The sequence below is a fragment of the Heterocephalus glaber genome, unplaced genomic scaffold (genome assembly GCF_053883595.1).
Source record: "Heterocephalus glaber isolate CG9 unplaced genomic scaffold, H.glaber_assembly_v1.0 deba00001532, whole genome shotgun sequence".
Classification (NCBI taxonomy): domain Eukaryota; kingdom Metazoa; phylum Chordata; class Mammalia; order Rodentia; family Bathyergidae; genus Heterocephalus; species Heterocephalus glaber.
This window is the reverse complement of record NW_028258330.1, coordinates 34,943,584-34,962,676: the sequence shown is the minus strand read 5'-3', so window position 1 is coordinate 34,962,676 and position 19,093 is coordinate 34,943,584. Positions and strand designations below refer to the sequence as shown.

General features: G+C 35.2%; 1 pseudogene; it reads left to right on the top strand.

Annotated features, from left to right (window-relative positions):
- Nucleotides 1-17,364: 17,364 nt before the first annotated feature.
- On the top strand, nt 17,365-18,411 carry LOC101705782 (zinc finger CCHC domain-containing protein 9 pseudogene; annotated as a pseudogene).
- Nucleotides 18,412-19,093: the final 682 nt, after the last annotated feature.

Here is a 19,093-nt window from a genome sequence, read left to right as displayed (position 1 = left end):
TTTTTTTCAGTTCTTTATATATTCTAGATAGTGGTCCTTTGTCTGAGGTACAGCTGCTAAAATTTTTTTCCCACATTGTTGGTTGTCTGTTAGCTCTGTTGTTGGTTTCTTTTGCAGTGCAGAAGCTTTTTAATAAGATGAGATCCCAGTTGTTGATTTTTTGTGTAGTTTCCATGCTACTGAGGTTTTGTTCATAAAGTCTTTTCCTATGCCAATGCATTCAAGAGTTCTACCTAACTTATCTTCCAGGAAGTTTAGTGTTTCTGTTTTTATATTTAGAACTTTAATCCACTTTGATCTTAGTTTAATACATTGTGATAGGTATGGGTCTAGTTTTCATCTTTGACAGGTTGAAATCCAGTTTTTCCAACACCATTTATTAAATAGGCTATCTTTCCTCCAATGATGGTGGTTGGCTCCTTTGTCAAAGTTGAGGTGGCTGAGTACATCTCCAGTTGCTTCTGCATCTTGAAATATATTCCACTGATCCTCAGGTCTGTTCTTTTTCCATTAACATGCTGTTTTTATTAACATAGCTTTGAAGTATGGTTTCAAATTGAGGATTGTGATACCCTCTGCCATGTCTCTGGTGCTTAGTATTGCTGTTGCTGTTCTAGTTCTCTTCTGGTTCCAAATGAATTTTTTTCTCTAGTTCTGTGAAGGATACTGTTGGAATTTCAGCCAGCATTGCATTGAATCTATATAATAATTTTGAAAGAATATCCATTTTCACTATATTGGTTCTTACTACCCAGGAACAAGGGCTGTCTTTCCATTTTTCTTGTATCCTCTTTTTTCAGAGTGCAGTAGTATTCAGTGAACAAGTATTTTGATTCCTTTGTTAGACTGATTCTTAGATATTTCATTTTTTTGGATGCTACTGTAAAAGGAATTGTTTCCCTAATTTCTCTCTCAGTGAGTCTGTTATTTGTGTACAAGAAGTGCATTGTTTATCAAGTGTTGACCTTGTATCCAGATACTCTACTGACTGTCAATTAAGTCTAGAAGTCTTTTCTTGGAGTTTTTTGGGTCTTTCTTGTAAAGTATCATATCATCAGCAAATAATGACAGTTCCACTTCTTCCTTTCCTATCTTTATTCCTTTTATTTCATTCTCTTTTCTAATTGCTGTGGCTAATGTTTCCAGAACTATATTGAACAGGAGTGGTAATAGTGGGCATCCTTGCCTTGTTCCTGATTTTAACATGAAAGCTTTCAGTTTTTGCCTATTTAGTATGATGTTGGCTGTTGGTTTTTCATAGATAGCCTTAATCTGATTGAGATAAAGCCCTTCTATTCCAATTTTCTGTAGTTTTTACCATGAATGGGCATTGGATTTTGTAAAATGCCTTTTCTGTATCTATTGAGATGACCATATGGTTTTTGTCCTTGACTCTGTTAATATAGTGTATTACATTTATTGATTTATGGATGTTGAACCATCCTTGCATCCCTGGGATAAATCCTACTTTTTCAGGGTGTATGATCTTCTTGAGGACCCTCTGTATTCTTTTTGCCAGTATCTTGTTGAGGATTTTTGCATCTACGTTCATTAGGGAGATTGGCCTGTAATTCTCTTTTTTGATTAAGTCTTTCCCTGGTTTTGGAATCAAAGTAACACTTGCTTCGAGGAATGAATTTGGAAGCCTTGCTTCCCTTTCAATTTCCTTGATGAGATTAAAGAGTAATGGCAATAGTTCTTTAAATGTCTTGTAGAATCCAGCAGTGACGCCATCAGGACCTGGACTTTTCTTTGATGGTAAAATTTTTATTATATTTTCAATTTCACTCATTGTAATTGGGGTGTTATAATTTCTATATCTTCTTCATTTAACTTTGACAATTCATATGTATCTAAAAATCTGTCCATTTCTTGTGTGTTTTCCATTTTATTAGAGTACAGGTTTTCAAAGTAGGTATTGATGATCTTCTGGATGTCTGTTGGATCTGTTGTGACTTCACCTTTTTCATTCTTAATTGCATGGATTTCCACCTTTTTTTTCTTTTTTTGATAAGGATAGCTAAAGGTTTGTCAATTTTATTTATTCTTTCAAAAATCCAACTCTTTGATTCATTGATTTTTTTGGTATTATTCTCTTAGTTTCCATTGCATTAATTTTTGCTCTCATCTTTATAATTTCCTCTCTTGTACAAGCTTTGGATTTGTTATGCTCTTCTTTTTCTAGCAGCTTGAGGTTCTGCATTAGGCTATGTATCTGACTTTTCTCTGTTTTCCTAATATAGGCATTCACTGCTATGAATTTCCCATGTAGAACTGCTTTCATTGTTTCCCATAGGTTCCTGAATGTTGTAGTGGCATTTTTATTTGTAGAAATTGTTTAATATCTTCTTTAATTTCTTCTGTGACTCATTGGTGGTTCAAGAATGTGTTATTCAGTTTCCATATGTTTGTGGGGGTTTTGTGATTTCTTATGTTATTGATCTCCTATTTTGTTGCACTATGGTCTGATAAAACACAGGGTGTAACTTCAATTCTTTTACATTTACTTAGACATGACCTATGAGCTAGCATGTGGTGTATTCTGGAGCAAAATCTGTGTCCAGCCAAAAATAATGTGTATTCCAATTTTGTGGGGTGGAACATTCTGTAAACATCTATTAAGTCCATTTCTTCAATAGCTGGGTTCATTTCTAGAATTTTCTTGTTATCTTTTTGTCTAGATGATCTATTTCTGATAGTGGGGTATCAAGGTCCCCCACAACAATTGTGTTAGTGCTTATTTGGTTTTTCATGTCCATCAATATTTGTTTTGTATAGTTGGCATTCATATTTGGTGCATCTATATTTAAGGTTGTCGTGTCTTCCTCTTGGATTGTCCCCTTCACAAGGATGTAGTGACCATCTTTGTCTCTCTTAATTAGTTTTTTTGTTTGAAATCTACTTTGTCTGCAAATAAGATTGCTACTCCTGCTTTTTTTTTGTGCTCCTGTGGTGTGGAGAACTGTTTTCAATCCTTCTACTTTCAGTCTATGAGTTTCTTTTTGATTTAGGTATGCTTCTTGAATACAGGATATTGCTGGATTTTGCTTTTAATCCATTCTGCCCATCTATTTTTTTTGATTGGTGAATTGAGGCCATTAACATTGAGGGTTATAATTGATAGATATTGATTCATCCTTGTGACGTTTTACTTTTGTTTGCTCTTTTATTTCTTATTTTTCTCCCTTTCCCTTTAGTGCCTTACCTTGCCTGATGGCTTCCCTCTGTTGGGCCTCATGGAGTTGTGACTTTCATTATTTTTTTCTAGGATATTGTTTAGAACTGCTTGTAACACTGGTTTGGTGTTCCTGAAATTTCTCAGTTGTTCTTTGTCATGAAAGTATCTACTTTCCCCATCAATTTTGAAAGATAATTTTGCTGGATACAACAGTCAAAGTTGGAAGTTATTTTCTTTTAGGACTTGAAATAGTTCACTCCAGTCTCTCCTTGAGTTGAGGGTTTGTTTTGAGAAGTCTGCTTGATTCTCATGGTTCTGCAGGCACCTGCAAGTGTATGTGGATCACTGACAGGCATGAGGGCTGGATTGGCATGTTTCCCGTGACCGGGGAGCCCACTGCAGTGTCCACAGAGATGCATTTTTTCTTTTTTTAAAATTAATTTTATTGATATATTTTAGGTATACAATATAATGATGTTCAAAATATTTCATTTTTTATGCTTGGTGAAAAATGTGGTTTCCCAAATGTCTCTCTCAGTGTTTGCTGTTTGTGCACAGTAATGCTATTGATTATTGATGGTTGACTTTGGACCTAGTTACATGACCAAATTTGGCTATTAAATTTAGAAATCTTTTGGTGGAGTATTTGTGATCTTTTGGGTTGTGTATCATGTCATCCGCAAATTATGATAATTTAACTTTTTCTTCTCCTATCTATATTCCTGTTATTTTTTCTCTTACCTAAATTCTCTAATGTTTCCAGAACTATAGTGAATAAGAGTGATGAGAGTGGACATCCTTGTCTTGTTCCAGATTATAGAGTGAAAGCTTTCAGATTTTGACCATTTAGTATGATGTTGGCTGTTGGTTTAACATAGATGACTTTTATCAGATGGTGATAAAGATCATTTCTTCGAATTTTCTGTAGCATATTCATCATGAGGAAATCATTAACAGAGTGAAGAGACAACTCACAGATTGGAAAAAAATGTCAGCCTTTCCTCAGACAAAGGACTACTAGCTAGAAAAAGAAATAAAAAAAAATCAGACCACCAAATTTAAGACTCAATCCAAAATCTGCCATCTGAGATGAATGAAGACTTCTCAGATGAAGAAGTACAAATGGTAAATAAATCGATGAGTAAGAATTTTACATCACTGGTCAATAGAGATGTAAATTAAAACATTTACATTCCACATTACTCCAGAAAGAATGGAAATCAAGAATCCTTCACTTTTCATTGGAGTGTAGACTGGTGCAACCATTTTGGAAATCAGGGTGTATATTTCTCAAAACAGTAAGACTAGAAGTTCCATTTGACCAATCTATTCCGCTTCATGCTATCATCCTTAAAGAATTAAAAGCATAATACCACAGTGGTTTATGCATACCCATGTTCATAGCTGTATAGGTTGTTGTAGCTATATCTGGGAAACAGCCAAAATGCCAATCAAGCAGTGAATGAATAAAGATTTTTAATATAAAATGGAATACTACACAGCCATAAAGAAGGATAAGTTTGAGACATTTTTAGGTAAATGGATGCATGTAGATGCCATACTGTTAAGAGAATGAATCAAACACATATTTGTAAATATCACATTGTTTCTCTTGTGTGAAAAACTAAAAGTGTAAATAAGGACCAAAATGTATAAGATATTATGAAATAGGAAGAAAATGTTCAAATGGGAATGGGGACATGGGAGATGGAGGGGAAAAAGAAGGGAGACAAATGAAAAACCAAGAAAGGTAAAATGGAAACAATTCTTCTCTTAATGGAAAGTGGAAGAGTAGTAGAAAGGAGAGGAGAGGAATAGGAAAAAATAAGACTGAAGGTATATAATGTACAGGTATAATGAATGTGATCTTTATGTATATCTAAATTATACCAATAAACTTAACTCATGATAAAGAAATTAATAGAAGCTAAAAAAAAGAATACACAATGTAAAAATATAAAAAAATGATCGATTAGAAATTGCTTAAAATAATGTCAGTAATAAAGAAAAAGATGCAATATTACAATCCATCAGGAAAATGCAAATCAAAACTTCTATGACATAGCATGCCACACCTGTGAGAATGGCTGTTACCAAAGCTGGAAGATAATTGTTGATGAGGATGTGAAAAAAAGAAATCCTTACATGCTTTGCCCATGAATATAAGTTAGTACAACCAATATAGATAAGAAAAAAGCAGATGACCATGTATTATCATATAACCTCCATGGCTTAATGCATGCAGATAATAAATATCCAAATTGGACAATGTTAATCCAACTTGATTTCTGAAATGTAGTGGAAGTTGATATAAAATGAGAAAATCAATGTCGATAAAAGGAATGGGTTTCTGCCTCTACTCAAGAGGAATCTCAAGTGTACTTTTCACTTTGTTAATTTTTTCCTTTTACAAAATATCCTGAGTCTGGCATTTGGTGAACACCTGTAATCTTAGCACTCAGGAGTGATCAGAGGAATCACCTTGAGCTAATGGCCAGCCTGGGATACCTAGTGAGTTCAATGCTGGCCTGAAATACATAGCAAGATACTGTTTTAAAAGTCCTCAAATTTTCCATTGTTCATTGTAGTAAAACATACATAACCAAATATGTAATTTTAACCAGGTTTAAGCACAGTATAGTAATAATAATTACATTATCATTTTTGTATAACCAAAAACACCCATCTTCCATCTCCCCAACTGAAACTTTTCAGCCTCATAAATGAAACCTAAATTCTACCAACCCTGAATCAGTCATTATTCTCACATGAATCACAAAAAGCAATTTGAAAACGTCAGTCTTCTGAGATCATATGAGAAATGGTGTTTACAGGTGAGTTAGGGGTATTCAATTTCACCACATTTTCAAAAGAGACATCCCAAATGGATGCAAAATAGCCTGGGATTAGACTCTCCAACAGTGGAGCCTCTTCAGGGTGCTACTAATGTCCTTGTTCCTCAGGCTGTAGATGGAAGGATTCGGTATAGGGGTGACCACAGTACACATCAGTGTGGCTACCATGCCCTTCCTGGGAGAATATGCTACAGATGAACCAAGTTACACTCCAATACTACTTCCATAAAATAAGCAAACAACTGACAATTGAGAACTACAGGTAGAGAAGGCTTTGTACCTCCCACTTGATGATGGTATATTTAGAATGGAGGAAATAATTTTACAGTAAGAGAAAACTATCCCTAACATGGGAAAAAAGCCTAACATTGTACCAACCACATACATGACAAGGTTTTTATGAAGGTATCAGAACATGAAAGGTTAAAGAGTTGAATAGGATGGCAGAAGAAATTAGCAATTTTGACATCACTGAAGCACATAAATCTCAAGCCAGTTACATTTTGCAGCTGGGAGTACAAAAGGCTAATAAAGACACACACCAAAAGTAGTAAGACATAGAGAAGACAAGGATTCATAATGATGGCATAGTGCAGAGGCTGGTGGCCAGAAACCAGTCATAGGCCATAGTCAGGAACACATCATCCATACATGCAAATAGGATGAAAAAAGACATCTATGTCAGGCAGCCCATATAGGAGATGACACTGTTGTGAGTTAGGATTTCCACAATCAACTTTGGAACCATAGAAGATGTTAAACTGATGTCAGCCAAGGACAGATTGGAGATGAAGAAATAAATGGGCATGTGGAGGTAGGAGTCAGAGATGATGACCAGGATGAGGAGCAAGTTCAAAACCACTGCACCCTGAAACATGGACAGAAACTATCCAAAGAGCATGGGCTGGAGTTGTGGGTCCTCTGAGAAGCCAGTGAGATAGAATTTGAAGATGTGCATTACATTATGTGTTTCCATAGTGAACACCTTTTCAAAAAATTCACTGGAAAAACAAAATAAATAGCACACAAAGCTCTCTGTCTGTAACAAATTCCAGTATTCACAAGAAAAATATACCCACATAAGTTCTATAAATCTTAAAACATAGTGATCCATTGTGAGAAACTCTATTCTCCGGAACTCTTTCATTACTGGATTATTTGTTATCCACCTCTCTCTGGGCACTCTCACTTTATACACACTCTAGTGGCAAAGTAAGAATATTTGAGATGAGAAATCTACGATCCCAGTAAAATATACTAAACTTTTCAAAAATAAGAATATATGATTCTTTTTAATGATAGAGAAAATTTAAACTGTAGGTTAGTTATTAAGGTAGCTGAAGTAGAATAAGGAATCCATTCCTTTAAGATTTACCTTTCCTGTAAATCTTACTGTTTAAGGTGATGGCTAACTGAACCTTTGACCTGTAACCTAACTGTACATAACATTTAACTCAGAGAAAAGCAAAGTAGAAATGTTTGGGTACCTTACATTATATGTGTTTTAGGCGCCATCTGTTTGTTATATGTCTATGACTATAACACTAGGAACTAGTTGTAAAAGAGAAACAAAAATTTTACTAAGACCACCAGAAATGAGATAATGGCTAAAAGAAGATATAAAATGAAATGTTAAAGCAAAGGATGGGGGGACATTGATCAGACGAGTTTCTGGCAGTCCCCCTTGCTAGCGATTAAAGACTTTGTTTTTTACCAAAATTCTGTTTCTCCATACATTTCTTTCTGCAATTCTGGAACATTAAAACTATTCTTTTTATGTCTATGAAAAAAATGTCATCACAAAATATTTAGAGAATATCCTGTTAATACACGGTGTACCATACCCTTAAAAGAAGGTAACAAATGTTACTAAGAGTACAACTTATAGAAAAAAAGCACTCTTTCTTACAAAAGAAATCAAATAGATCATAGCACAAAATTTTCTTTTCAATAACTAGAGAGAAACCAGTAGTATAAATGAAACAAATTAGGATATGTACTGAAATATTTTTGACACAATGGAATAGAGAATTTGGGTAAATTATTTGAACTTCTCTCTACTTTCTTTTTTTTCTCTATCTTCTATTTTGCTCTTTATTTATATATGTATGTTTTTCTTGCTGCTATGTACCAAGCATATTTCTCTTTTTCTATCTGTATGATGAAATCTTGAATAATTTAATAATTATAGATTTCATAATTATTTATTAGTGAAAAGAAAATCACATTTGATTAATGACTTTGTCTCAATTTTTTATTTTATGTTTGCTTACCTCATGTGAAAAAGTAGAATCAAGATATACCATGTACAGGTACAAATGCCCTATGATGAATGTGATTCTTCCGTATATTTACATTATACCAATGAAATTAAAAAATGAAAGCGTTTTTAAAAAGAATATAAAAAATTATATTCTAAAAGTAAAACATCCAGCCAAAAATTGGGCAAATGAACTGAACAGACAGTACTGAGAAATAGGAAAATTGGATAACAAGAATATATGATTCTACTGTAGAAAAACTAAAAAGCTTTTAAATTTACGTCATTTTATTTTATGAAAATAGGACAATTTCTCTTGGCTTAGGATGTCTATAATCACTGTAACATCTAGGTATTCATTGTCTGAATATTCAATCAAAGTTAATAGTTCATAATCAAAATACATAGTAGTGAGCCAGTTATTTCCCATGGAGTTTTCAACATTCTTTTGTTTTTTTATTTCCATCTTTAAAGAATGTAAGTGCTCACTCAGTCTTTGTTACATACAACTTATTTAATATCTAACTCCTTACTTTCCTATAGTGAATGTAAATTTATATAGACAGTTCTAATATATGGTCATGATCTTATGACACAATAAGTATGAATGTGACATTATTGCATACTGTACCTGTCAATGATTGAAAAATAAATTATAAGAAGCACATCTGGCATTTTAAATTTTATACAGGCTTATTTTATTCCATATCACTGAAATATCTCCTATGTTAAATGATTTTCTGCTCTTTTACAAATTTTATGTTCTATTGTAGCATGGAATTATGCTTCATTGTTTCTCTGATACTAAACTCACATCCAGTGGCAAAAATTAGAAACCAGGAAAGTCCAAAGACACAAATGATTTCAAGACTTGCTAACTCTCATTGAGATGTTTTTCATATAAATTTTTTCTGATATGTGATTTTTATTTCTCTTATTTTAGCTACATGAAGGAAATTTGGATGCAATGTATTGTTACCCCCTTATAATTTGAGATCATGCAAAAACTGTAAAAAAAAACCCTATTTTACACACCTGAAAACTCATGTACAAAAAAGTATGTATAAAATAGTGAAAAATTAAGGAAAGTAATTCACACTCATCTATGGATAGATGATAGATAGATAGATAGATAGATAGATAGATAAATAGATAACTTGTAAATACTCAGACAAATCACTTTAAACAGATTTTGAGCTTTTGTTTAATTTCTTGCACCAAGTTTTGGAACTACTGGCTTGGAATATATTTTTGCAGTCAAAAATGCTTCAGCCATATCATCTCTCCAAATAATAACATGTAAATATTTATTGATATTAACATGATAACTAATTTTTTAAAGACTGGTAATTACCTATGAAATTTGACTTGTTGCCATATCTCTATAATTCCGTTCTCCTGCTAAGCCATCCTCAAAGAAATTTGTTCTCATGAATTTCATGTATAGATTTTCCTGTCAAGGTATTTAGGTCAGCATTGATTTTGGAATACCAGTTTTTCTTCAAAATTATCTAAAATTGAATAAAGCTCATATAAATCATGTACAATACAAACCTATTGCCCTTGAAAGAAAGTAGGCTACATATACAACACATTCTAAGTCTTGAAATAACGCAAACAATTACTTGGAGATTCTTCAGTTGAATTGTAAATTTATTAGTATGACAATCATTTTGAAATACTTGTGCAACTTTCCTTAACATACAAATAAAAATATTTATTACAATATTGGTGAGAGATACTTTTTGATTTTCAACAAATAAAACGTATAAAATTATCCATTTTTCCAGAAAAGTCAGACATTTTCATTTACATCAACTTATTCTTGAGATGTATCTTCAAAATATCCCTGTAGTCTGTCCAGCAGTGATCTCATTGAGATAAGACACAAAGAATTTCATCATCATATAGAAAATAACATGAACCCCAGTGGAGGAGACTGCTTCCTGTGGGGGAGGGACTGAGCCCTTAGTCCTGCATCAAGGACCTGCTGCCATATGCAGACTGTGTGTGAATGTCTCCCCTCTGTGTTCACATTGCTTAAGGAAAATAAGGAGAATATCACCCATCTCTATATGTGCAGCAACAAAAGAATATTTGGAAATTAAGAATGTCATCAATGTGATGTTTTTTTTTAAATAAGGAGTTCCTTCCTTATCCAAGGAGAAAACTACTGATAAATACAGTCAACAGTATTCAAAAGGTGGTAGAACTTGGACTGAAGTTCTGTTACACATCTTAGCCCAAGACAGCAATTCACGTGCTTCCATCTTTTGTGCCTTTATACAACAAACATATGTATCTCTGCCAAGTTTTTCAATTATGGATATAGATGAAAATGTGTCCATGACTCAAACAGAAGCAAGAGATATGTTTATAGTCTCTAAATCATTGGGATATTTGAAGAAGAAGCGAATGTGCAGAGAGGAACTTACCAAGCAGGTTTATGTCACTCTGAGTAAAGACAATTATTGTGACTCAAGGAAGAATGCTTTCAATGTTTGACAGAGGTTTTATTTCTGATGCCTCCTCTGTGCCAAACAAAGTATAGGCTCTGGGGAATCAGATGTAAAGGACAGCATATCATTCCTCTCCAAATGTTCATATATAATTACACAAAGGCAAAAATGTGCTGCTACAGAAATAGGAAAAGAGTAACTGAGATACAGAATAACAATGTAAGCATGCATAGAGCAGGAAGAGAAAACCAGTGAAATGAAATGAGAAACATAGAACACATCACTCAGTGCTCAGTGTCCAGGAAGCCCTCAGTACCAGTTCGTGATGCTATGCTCACTGTCCTCCTCTACATCCTCATTATTGTCCTTTCACAGTGCTTAGGAAACACAGCAGAAGGACACATTTCCTTCTGCTGTGGAAGAGACACCAATGGGAAGGAGAAACAGGGTGTGTAGAAATCAAATATGACATAATCATTCTGCTTTCCCCACTACACCTAAAAACACACAATTTCTATTTCTCATAACTAATATGTTTTATATTTGTACCTTCTCATCTGTTTACCAAGCTGTCTTTTTGTATTCATGGTAAGGAAACTACTGTCAAGGGTCTTTCCTATGTCCATGAGGTCCCTCTGCACTTACTAGATGATGCTGTTTCTCTGCTGGATCACTGTAAAGAAGAGACCATCAAAAGATCCTCCTGTGTCTGTTGTCCAATGAAGGCTCAGGCTCTGTCCTCAGGATTCAATTAATGCAGACAGGAGCTTCCGAGTGCATACCACCATGGGCACTTGGACACAGGTATAGGACTCAATGCATTGGAGTCACCAAACTGAAGGGCTGGAGGCACAAGCTGATGGTTGACAACTATATGTGGAGGCTCAATACACAGAGTGCACAATTAGCCAAATTGGTTCCTGCCATCCAAACCTCTAAGGACTCCTCAATACTACAGGAAAACAGAGAGATAAGGAAAACAGGTGTCCAGGAGAGGGTTTGGGCTTTTTTGTACTCAGGTAAAACTGGCGTGTTCTAATCACTTCTCTTATTAATGTATATTTTTAAATGTTCATCTGCTTTACTTTCTTCTTGGAGAAAAATCAATATAAAATATCTTACAATTTTTATCGTATTAAGTACACACTCCCATGACTTTAATTACATTCACATTGTTGTGAAATACTCAACATATTTTATCTTTGTGAACCTTTCACTTCCCAAAATGAAAATTTACAATTTTAAAATCCTTTATTCATACAACCATGAATTAAAGTCATGGAAGTACAATATTAACATAACCAGGCAGGCAGAACTTACTATTCCAGGCATTGTTTGGCTCTTTCCAACTATATTCAAATGGCTGTCTCTTGACCCAAGATTAGATTATTCGGATGTGGAATTTGCCAAGGTATTTAGAATGCCCCTGCCCTTCAGGCTGTAGGGGGATTTCAGCACAGGGGAGATCCCCGTGTACATCACTGAAGCTGCTGAATTGCCTCAGACAAACCTGATGCATTTGAGTTAATATATACTCAAAACACCAAAATAAGCAAACTCCTGACAGTTGGCTCCATATGTAAAGAAGATGATGATCAGACTTCCAGATTTAGAAAACAATTTTTAGTAAGAGAAAAAGATCTGTAAGTTAGGAGTAAAGAATACGGCACCATTCATATATTTCACTAGGTTCCTGGGGAAGTTATGCAACTAAGGCAGTTTAAGGAGGTAGTTAGGTTTACACAAGAAATTATCAATTCTCACATTCTTGAGGGAAATAATAAGACAATAAAATTATGCAGATGGGAGTGCAAAAGGCTAAGCAAAAATAAAAATCTAAACTAAGGAGCCACAAAGGAAGGGTTTGTGATGGCTGAATAAGTTAATGGGTCATGGATATCTACAATCTATTTATAAGCCATTACTGGCAGATGGAAGTCATCCAAGCATCCAAAACTGAGCAAAGGAGACCTCTGTGTCATACAGCCTTCATAGAATCTAAACTTGTGAGTTTCAATGTTCAAAATCATCACCATGGGGGGAGCATGGTGGAGACAAAAGTGATGTCAGTCAGAGAAAATTAAAGAAAAGGACATGAGGGTGTGAAGGTCAGAGTCAGAGTTGACAGCCAGGATACTGAGAATGTTTCTGAGCACAATGATCAAGTACAAGAAATAATCCAAAGAGGAAGACTTGGAAGTCTATATATACTCTAAAACTTCTGGGAGATGGAATTCTAAGGAAAATGTTACATTTCTGGTTGCATATTCTTGTATATATATTTAAAAACAAAAAAGATTTGTAAAAAGAGAAATATTTGAACAGGTATTGAGTACTCTGTATATATGTTGAATCAAGTATTCATGAGTAAAATATGCACACTTGACATCAATGCACAGTTGTCACAATTTCATTTCTTTCAATACTGGTTTCTAGTTGATCATGAACTTCTATACACACGTACTATGGAGACTCACCCAAACAATTAAAAGGCCAGAACTTTAGAGATAATAAATTCACGATCATAGTAAAATGAACCCTACTCTTTAAAACAAGAATAAGAAATATGCCTCTATCTCAACAAAATGTAGAAAAGTAGGAAGCAAGAAAATATATCTGATATTATTCTGAGAAAAGAGTACAAATTCCCTGGACTTAAAGTATTCATAAACACACAATAGGAGTATGGACTGCATTATACAAACAATAGTTCATCTAATTGGTTCATGATAAGAAAATATTGTTATATGCCAGTTATCTCTCAAGAGTTTTTCATAATTTTAGTTTTTACTGACTTCCCTCTATGAATGCTTAAGTGCTCATCAAAATATACTTTTAAAACTATGTAATGTGTCTCATGGCCTCAGTGAACTCTAAATTTTCATAATTTCCTTTTAGTTAGATATAACATCATTGATCAGAAATGCAGCACAAGTACACACTGCACTAGTCAGTAGCTAAAAAATAATAAAATGTTAAGAAACATGAATTTTTTATTTTGTTTAGTCTTTTTGTATCAATCCCATCCACCACCCAAATATCATGTGAGGTGATCTATTTTCATATTTTCATTTTCTGTTCTGTATTCTGTAGTTATATGTTTAACCTCTTTTCTTCTTTTTTTAAACTTAAGCTTTTTCTTTTATAGTTAAGCATTTAGCACTAGTGAGAAGACAAAAGCAAAGATTTGAGTGCCACCCTCCTTATGTGTACTTACAGATTTTTCTTCAATCCTTATGGACATATGAATTGCAATATCCATACCTCAGCTACGGGAAGAACACTGGTCCGTTTTTTGATCAGCTCTTACTATGAAATAATTGGGAAATAATGGGGAGAGAGAAAAATACATGAATTCATGTGAAAGCACATTGGAAATTTTACTATGTGTGATATTGGGATAAGAGTCACACACTTCATATGTTGGCTTTTTATTTGTTTTTGTTTTTGTTTTTGTATCAAGGATTGAACTCATGACCTTGCACTTGTGAGGCAGGCATGGTGTCACTGAGGTATATCCTCAACCATAAATTATTTTTAACAACATAAAATTTACACAATAGTGCACTTCATTTTTGGTATATTTGTACATGAAAGTAACATACTTTAGTCATTTTTAAAACATTTAGATTGAGAGAAAATAGTGTATTTCACTCTTATTTATAAATACTTTTAAGTGTAGATTTTCAAATGAACAAATAGCCTATCAACTTGAAAAAAATTTCACCAGAACATTTCCATATGAACTTTAAGTCATCCTTTCTTAAATCAGGGTTCAAAAACATTGCTTTAGATACACTGTGGTATTTAGAAATGGTGCACTAATATTACATATTATTTTCAATAAAACATTAAAAATCTTGAAAATGTAAATATTTAATAATATTTCCTTTATAACTATGCTTTTGATTTTTGAGTTATTCTGCATGAAAATTGAGTTATTCTTATTTCATAAGTGTCTTTATGGCATGTGATCCAAATGTGATGAATACTGCTGCTGGTTGACATCTGACTGAAAGGCAGGATCATGAACACATTGTGGTGTGTCCTCATCCACCTCTTTCACAGGATGTGGATCAGTGAAAATTCTGGATCTTCCCAGAAGGCAAAATGACCATGAAGAGCTCAGAACCCAGAGCAGGACCCCTCTCACTATTTACTAACTGGTGCTGAGTTCTGTGACTATGTGAGCTCCCTTCCATCATCCCCCACAAACACTGAATTCCAAACAGAAGGGTCCCCATCTTATACCAAGCCCTAAGCACCACTCAATTGCTAGGCTGGATAGAGATACATTGCATGGCACCGAAACAGAATTTACTTCAGTTGGAAAGCCAGAGAGGAGCAGTGTGGTCAGAAGGTTTGGCACAGTGCACTCACCCAGAGTGGTGGAAAAAGTGAATATGTAGCCAGGGATTTAGCTCAGTGTTTCTGCCGCCTGCCTCACAAGTGCATGGACCCAAGTTTGATGCCTGGTACCAAAAACAACAACAAAAAAAGTGAATTTGTAAGCAGTTGTGGGAATTATTGCAGAGTGAAGGGAACAGAGATTGAGGAAGCCCATCTAGATATCAGGGGAAGAATGGGTGCTAGACTGCAGTCTCAGTGGTTCATCAACATCCCTGAGGCTCTTCACTCCCTAGTAGGCAAGAGGGCAAGTACCTGGAGGTCATTCAGGTCAAGCACTGGTAGACACACACAACCTCCTGGTCCTAACCACAGAGGACAGAAGCTCAGCCCCCCACAAGTGCTATTACACAAAGTCTCTTCATTTTTGAATTGAGAGTAGAGCACATTGATCGAATTCTGAGTGCAGTGTAACTAGGACTGAAAGGATTTTATACTTTTGTGGGGTGTTTTGTATGTGGAATTTTTTCTCTTATTTGAAATTACTTTTGGGAAGACACAAAGGGATGTTGTATTTATTCTCAGAAGACCATAGGAATCTAGGGTATGGCTCTTACAAATCTGCACCACGTTTTCCATTCCCATGGGTTGTTGCATAAATTAAACTATATTATTTAGTTTTATAATAAGTTTGTACCAATCTTCCTGTACCCTTCACAATGTTTTGGTTCAACTCCCACTTCCTTTTCCTTTTCCTTACTTCCCCTCTCAGACAACACTCAAATCCCCTACCTTATCCCTTTCTTTTGTCTTTCAAGAATACTGACATCACAATGTATTTTTATTTTTTCTTTCTCCTTGTTCACTCTATCTTCTTGCATTGCTTTTTAGAAAAAGCAAAAGTGTCTGCAATATCCTAGTAATAGGGTAGAACTAAAAGTTCATGCTTTTATTTCCATAGTTCCTTACCTAGGCATGCTAAGTTCTACTAGGCAAAGAGTTGTTTTGCAGGGTGAGCTAAATTAGCTTTCTGATTTATAAATCAGACACAACCTCCCTGTACCTTCCAACATGCCCCATTGAAACTCCTTTCTCTATGACTCTATACTTTCTTTCCATTTGTACCATCTCAGTGCCTCCTCTCTCTCTCTTTCTCTCTGCCTCTCTCTCTGTCTCATATTGTGTGACAAAAACACTATTTGCCATAGTATTTTTAATAATTTTACTTTATCTATTTTTTCTGTTTTGCTATTTTTCAATCTTAGAATATAGTGAGGTGTTTTTATGTGAAGTGGAAAAAAGATTTAATTATTACTTTACTTTCTATAGTATGTTGATGGTCATGTCAAATTAATCTTTAATAAAATTTGTGTATGGAGAATTCAAAAACAAGCTTTCTTGGTAGACATTACTTGATTCCAACATTCTTACACCTTCTCTCAAACTCTTCTTTTTGCTCCCTCTTCTTTCTTCTTCTTGTCCTCTGAAACACTCTTTCCACCATCCCTCTCTTCCAGATATGAGTATAGTACCAGCAAAGTTCTATATCTTTTCTTTCTTTCACTTGTTATTTTCCACCTTTTCTTATTTCCTTTTTTTCTGAAATATCACTTTCTATTCTTCTATTTTTACTTCTCTTACTCTCTACATCTCACCATACTCATCACCAGAATTCTTTTGTTATCTTCCTGCCTTAGAAAGAGTGCAGAAATTTTAGACAAGTTTCAAATTATATAACTGATACATGATTGGTTCTGTGGATAGTGATATAACTACTAGTTTTTCTTTCCTAGTAACACAGTGACCAGGGCTCCCAAAATTACTTTGAGTAGGTTAAATAGGTGCATGAACAACAACACATAACCAAAGTAAAAATCATCTCCAACAGAGACACAACAAATGAAGAGATCTCTACAGTAGGGCAGTGATTTCTACCCAAATTGATACTATCCATTATTATCTCTCAGTTTGGCATTCCCATGTTCATTCAATCAGACAATAGCCCAGCTTCCATTGTCAAATTACCCAGGAGGTGTCCATGTTACTTCATATACAATGCTCCCTTCATTCCCTCTACCAACTTCAGTCATCTGGATAGGTAGAAAGGAATAATGACCTACTCAAGCCTCACCTTCCTAGGCTCATACTCCAACACTATAAAGATTTGGTTTTTCAATTTTTTCTGCATGGCATTGTGGTGTCCTCGGGCCCCTTGGGGGTCCTCAGCACTGGATGGACTAACCTGGGGCATGCTGTGGGTCCTCCATGGACCTCAGCGTGACACAACCCTCCCCTTCTGTGGGCCTGGAAGGCACTCCAGCCCATCCCAGCCTCACGAGACTTGGGGATGTGCATGTCGCACTGGCCAGCACCTCGTGGAGTCAGTGCTATCCCTGAGAGGCGTGGGTCTTTACTCTGGTAGTTTACACATCTTTCAGGTGGAGGAAAAAGAAGTCCCCAGATGCTAGACTGAGAAGGACTCTTCAAAGAAGAAACCACGACCCAGTGGGCACGAGTCACCACCATGTGTAGCAAGAAACCCCTGCCTGCCACCTCCTGGGAGGACATGAAGGAGGAGTCCCTGCAGGGAAGGAGCTCACATGCACCAGAGCCCCAGAGACCCAAAGACAGTAGGCTGTCCCTGAAAAATGACAGGCCCCAAGCAAAACATAAAAAGAACAAAAAGAACAAAGAGTACTTAAATTAAGATGTGAACAGATTCATGGAATACCTGAGACGGAACTCTCAAATGGTTCCCAGTCATCAGGTGATAGTCAGACACCTGGGAAGTAAGGGAAAAAATTGAAGTTGCTTTGAAGAAAGACATTAGTTGGGAAAGAATATGATTAGAGAGACTAGCTGCCAAGAAAAACACAATGATGTGTTTTCATTGTAGAAAATCTGGCCATGGAGCTGCCAACTGCCAGGCTGCCCTTGAGAACCAAGTCATGGGCACTAGGATATGTTACCTGTATGGGTCCACAGAGCATGAAATAACCAAGTGCAGGGCCAGAGTGGACCCAACTCTGGGTGAATTTCCTTTTCCAAAACGCTTTGTTTGTGGAGAGATGGGGCACCTGGCCCAACCCTGTCTTGACAATCCCAAAGGACTTTATGCAAATGGTGGTGGTTGCAAAGTGTGTGGTTCTGTGAAATATCTGAAGAAAGATTGTCCTGAAAATCAGTGTTCAGATAGGGTGGTCACAGCTGGTCACTGGGCAAAGGGAATGAATGCTTGACTATGAAGAAATTTTGGATGCACCTAAAGTGCAGAAACCCAAAACAAAGGCAAATAAGTTTGTTAATTTTTAGTAATGATTGATGCAATTATTAATTGCCACCTCCTTATTTTACAAGCTGGGGCTACTTTACAAGTTTGAGCTGGTCTCCCTCTGAGTTGAGACTGTGTTATAGATACTGTGCTGGCCCACGTGGAGACAAACAGTTTGCTGTTCTCTGTCCACCAATGAGTACTTCTCCCACTGTTTGGAGAAAATCACTGGAGAGAAGTATAAGATGAATAAAGTGGATACTCTGAACAGACCTCTTTAATCAGACAGAACTTAGTCAAAACTAAGTGGTCATACACCTGATTGTAAAAATCATCTTTTTAAAAAGGCAAAATTATGCATTAAAGTGAATTATCCCTAAACAAAGCATATTCCTTTGTGTCTGTAAATGAATTTTTGGTTATATTGTTCTCCAGGTTCAAAATACCAATTTATTATTGAATAGAAATTTATTTATAAGTTGCTACAAAAATCTGTATTTTAAAATTATTGAATGAACTGCATTTACTCTTTGCTTATTTTTCTGAATATCTCATTCTAGATTGAACTGTTATTGTTTATGGATATGCATATAACAATCCCTTTGGAAAGATGTTTTATGAATCATACATGGGATAAACTAGGATTTGGCTTAATCCTCATTTTAGTTTTGACATGAAAGAATTGTTAAAATTGAATGAAATCTCAAAAAAAAAAAAAGATTT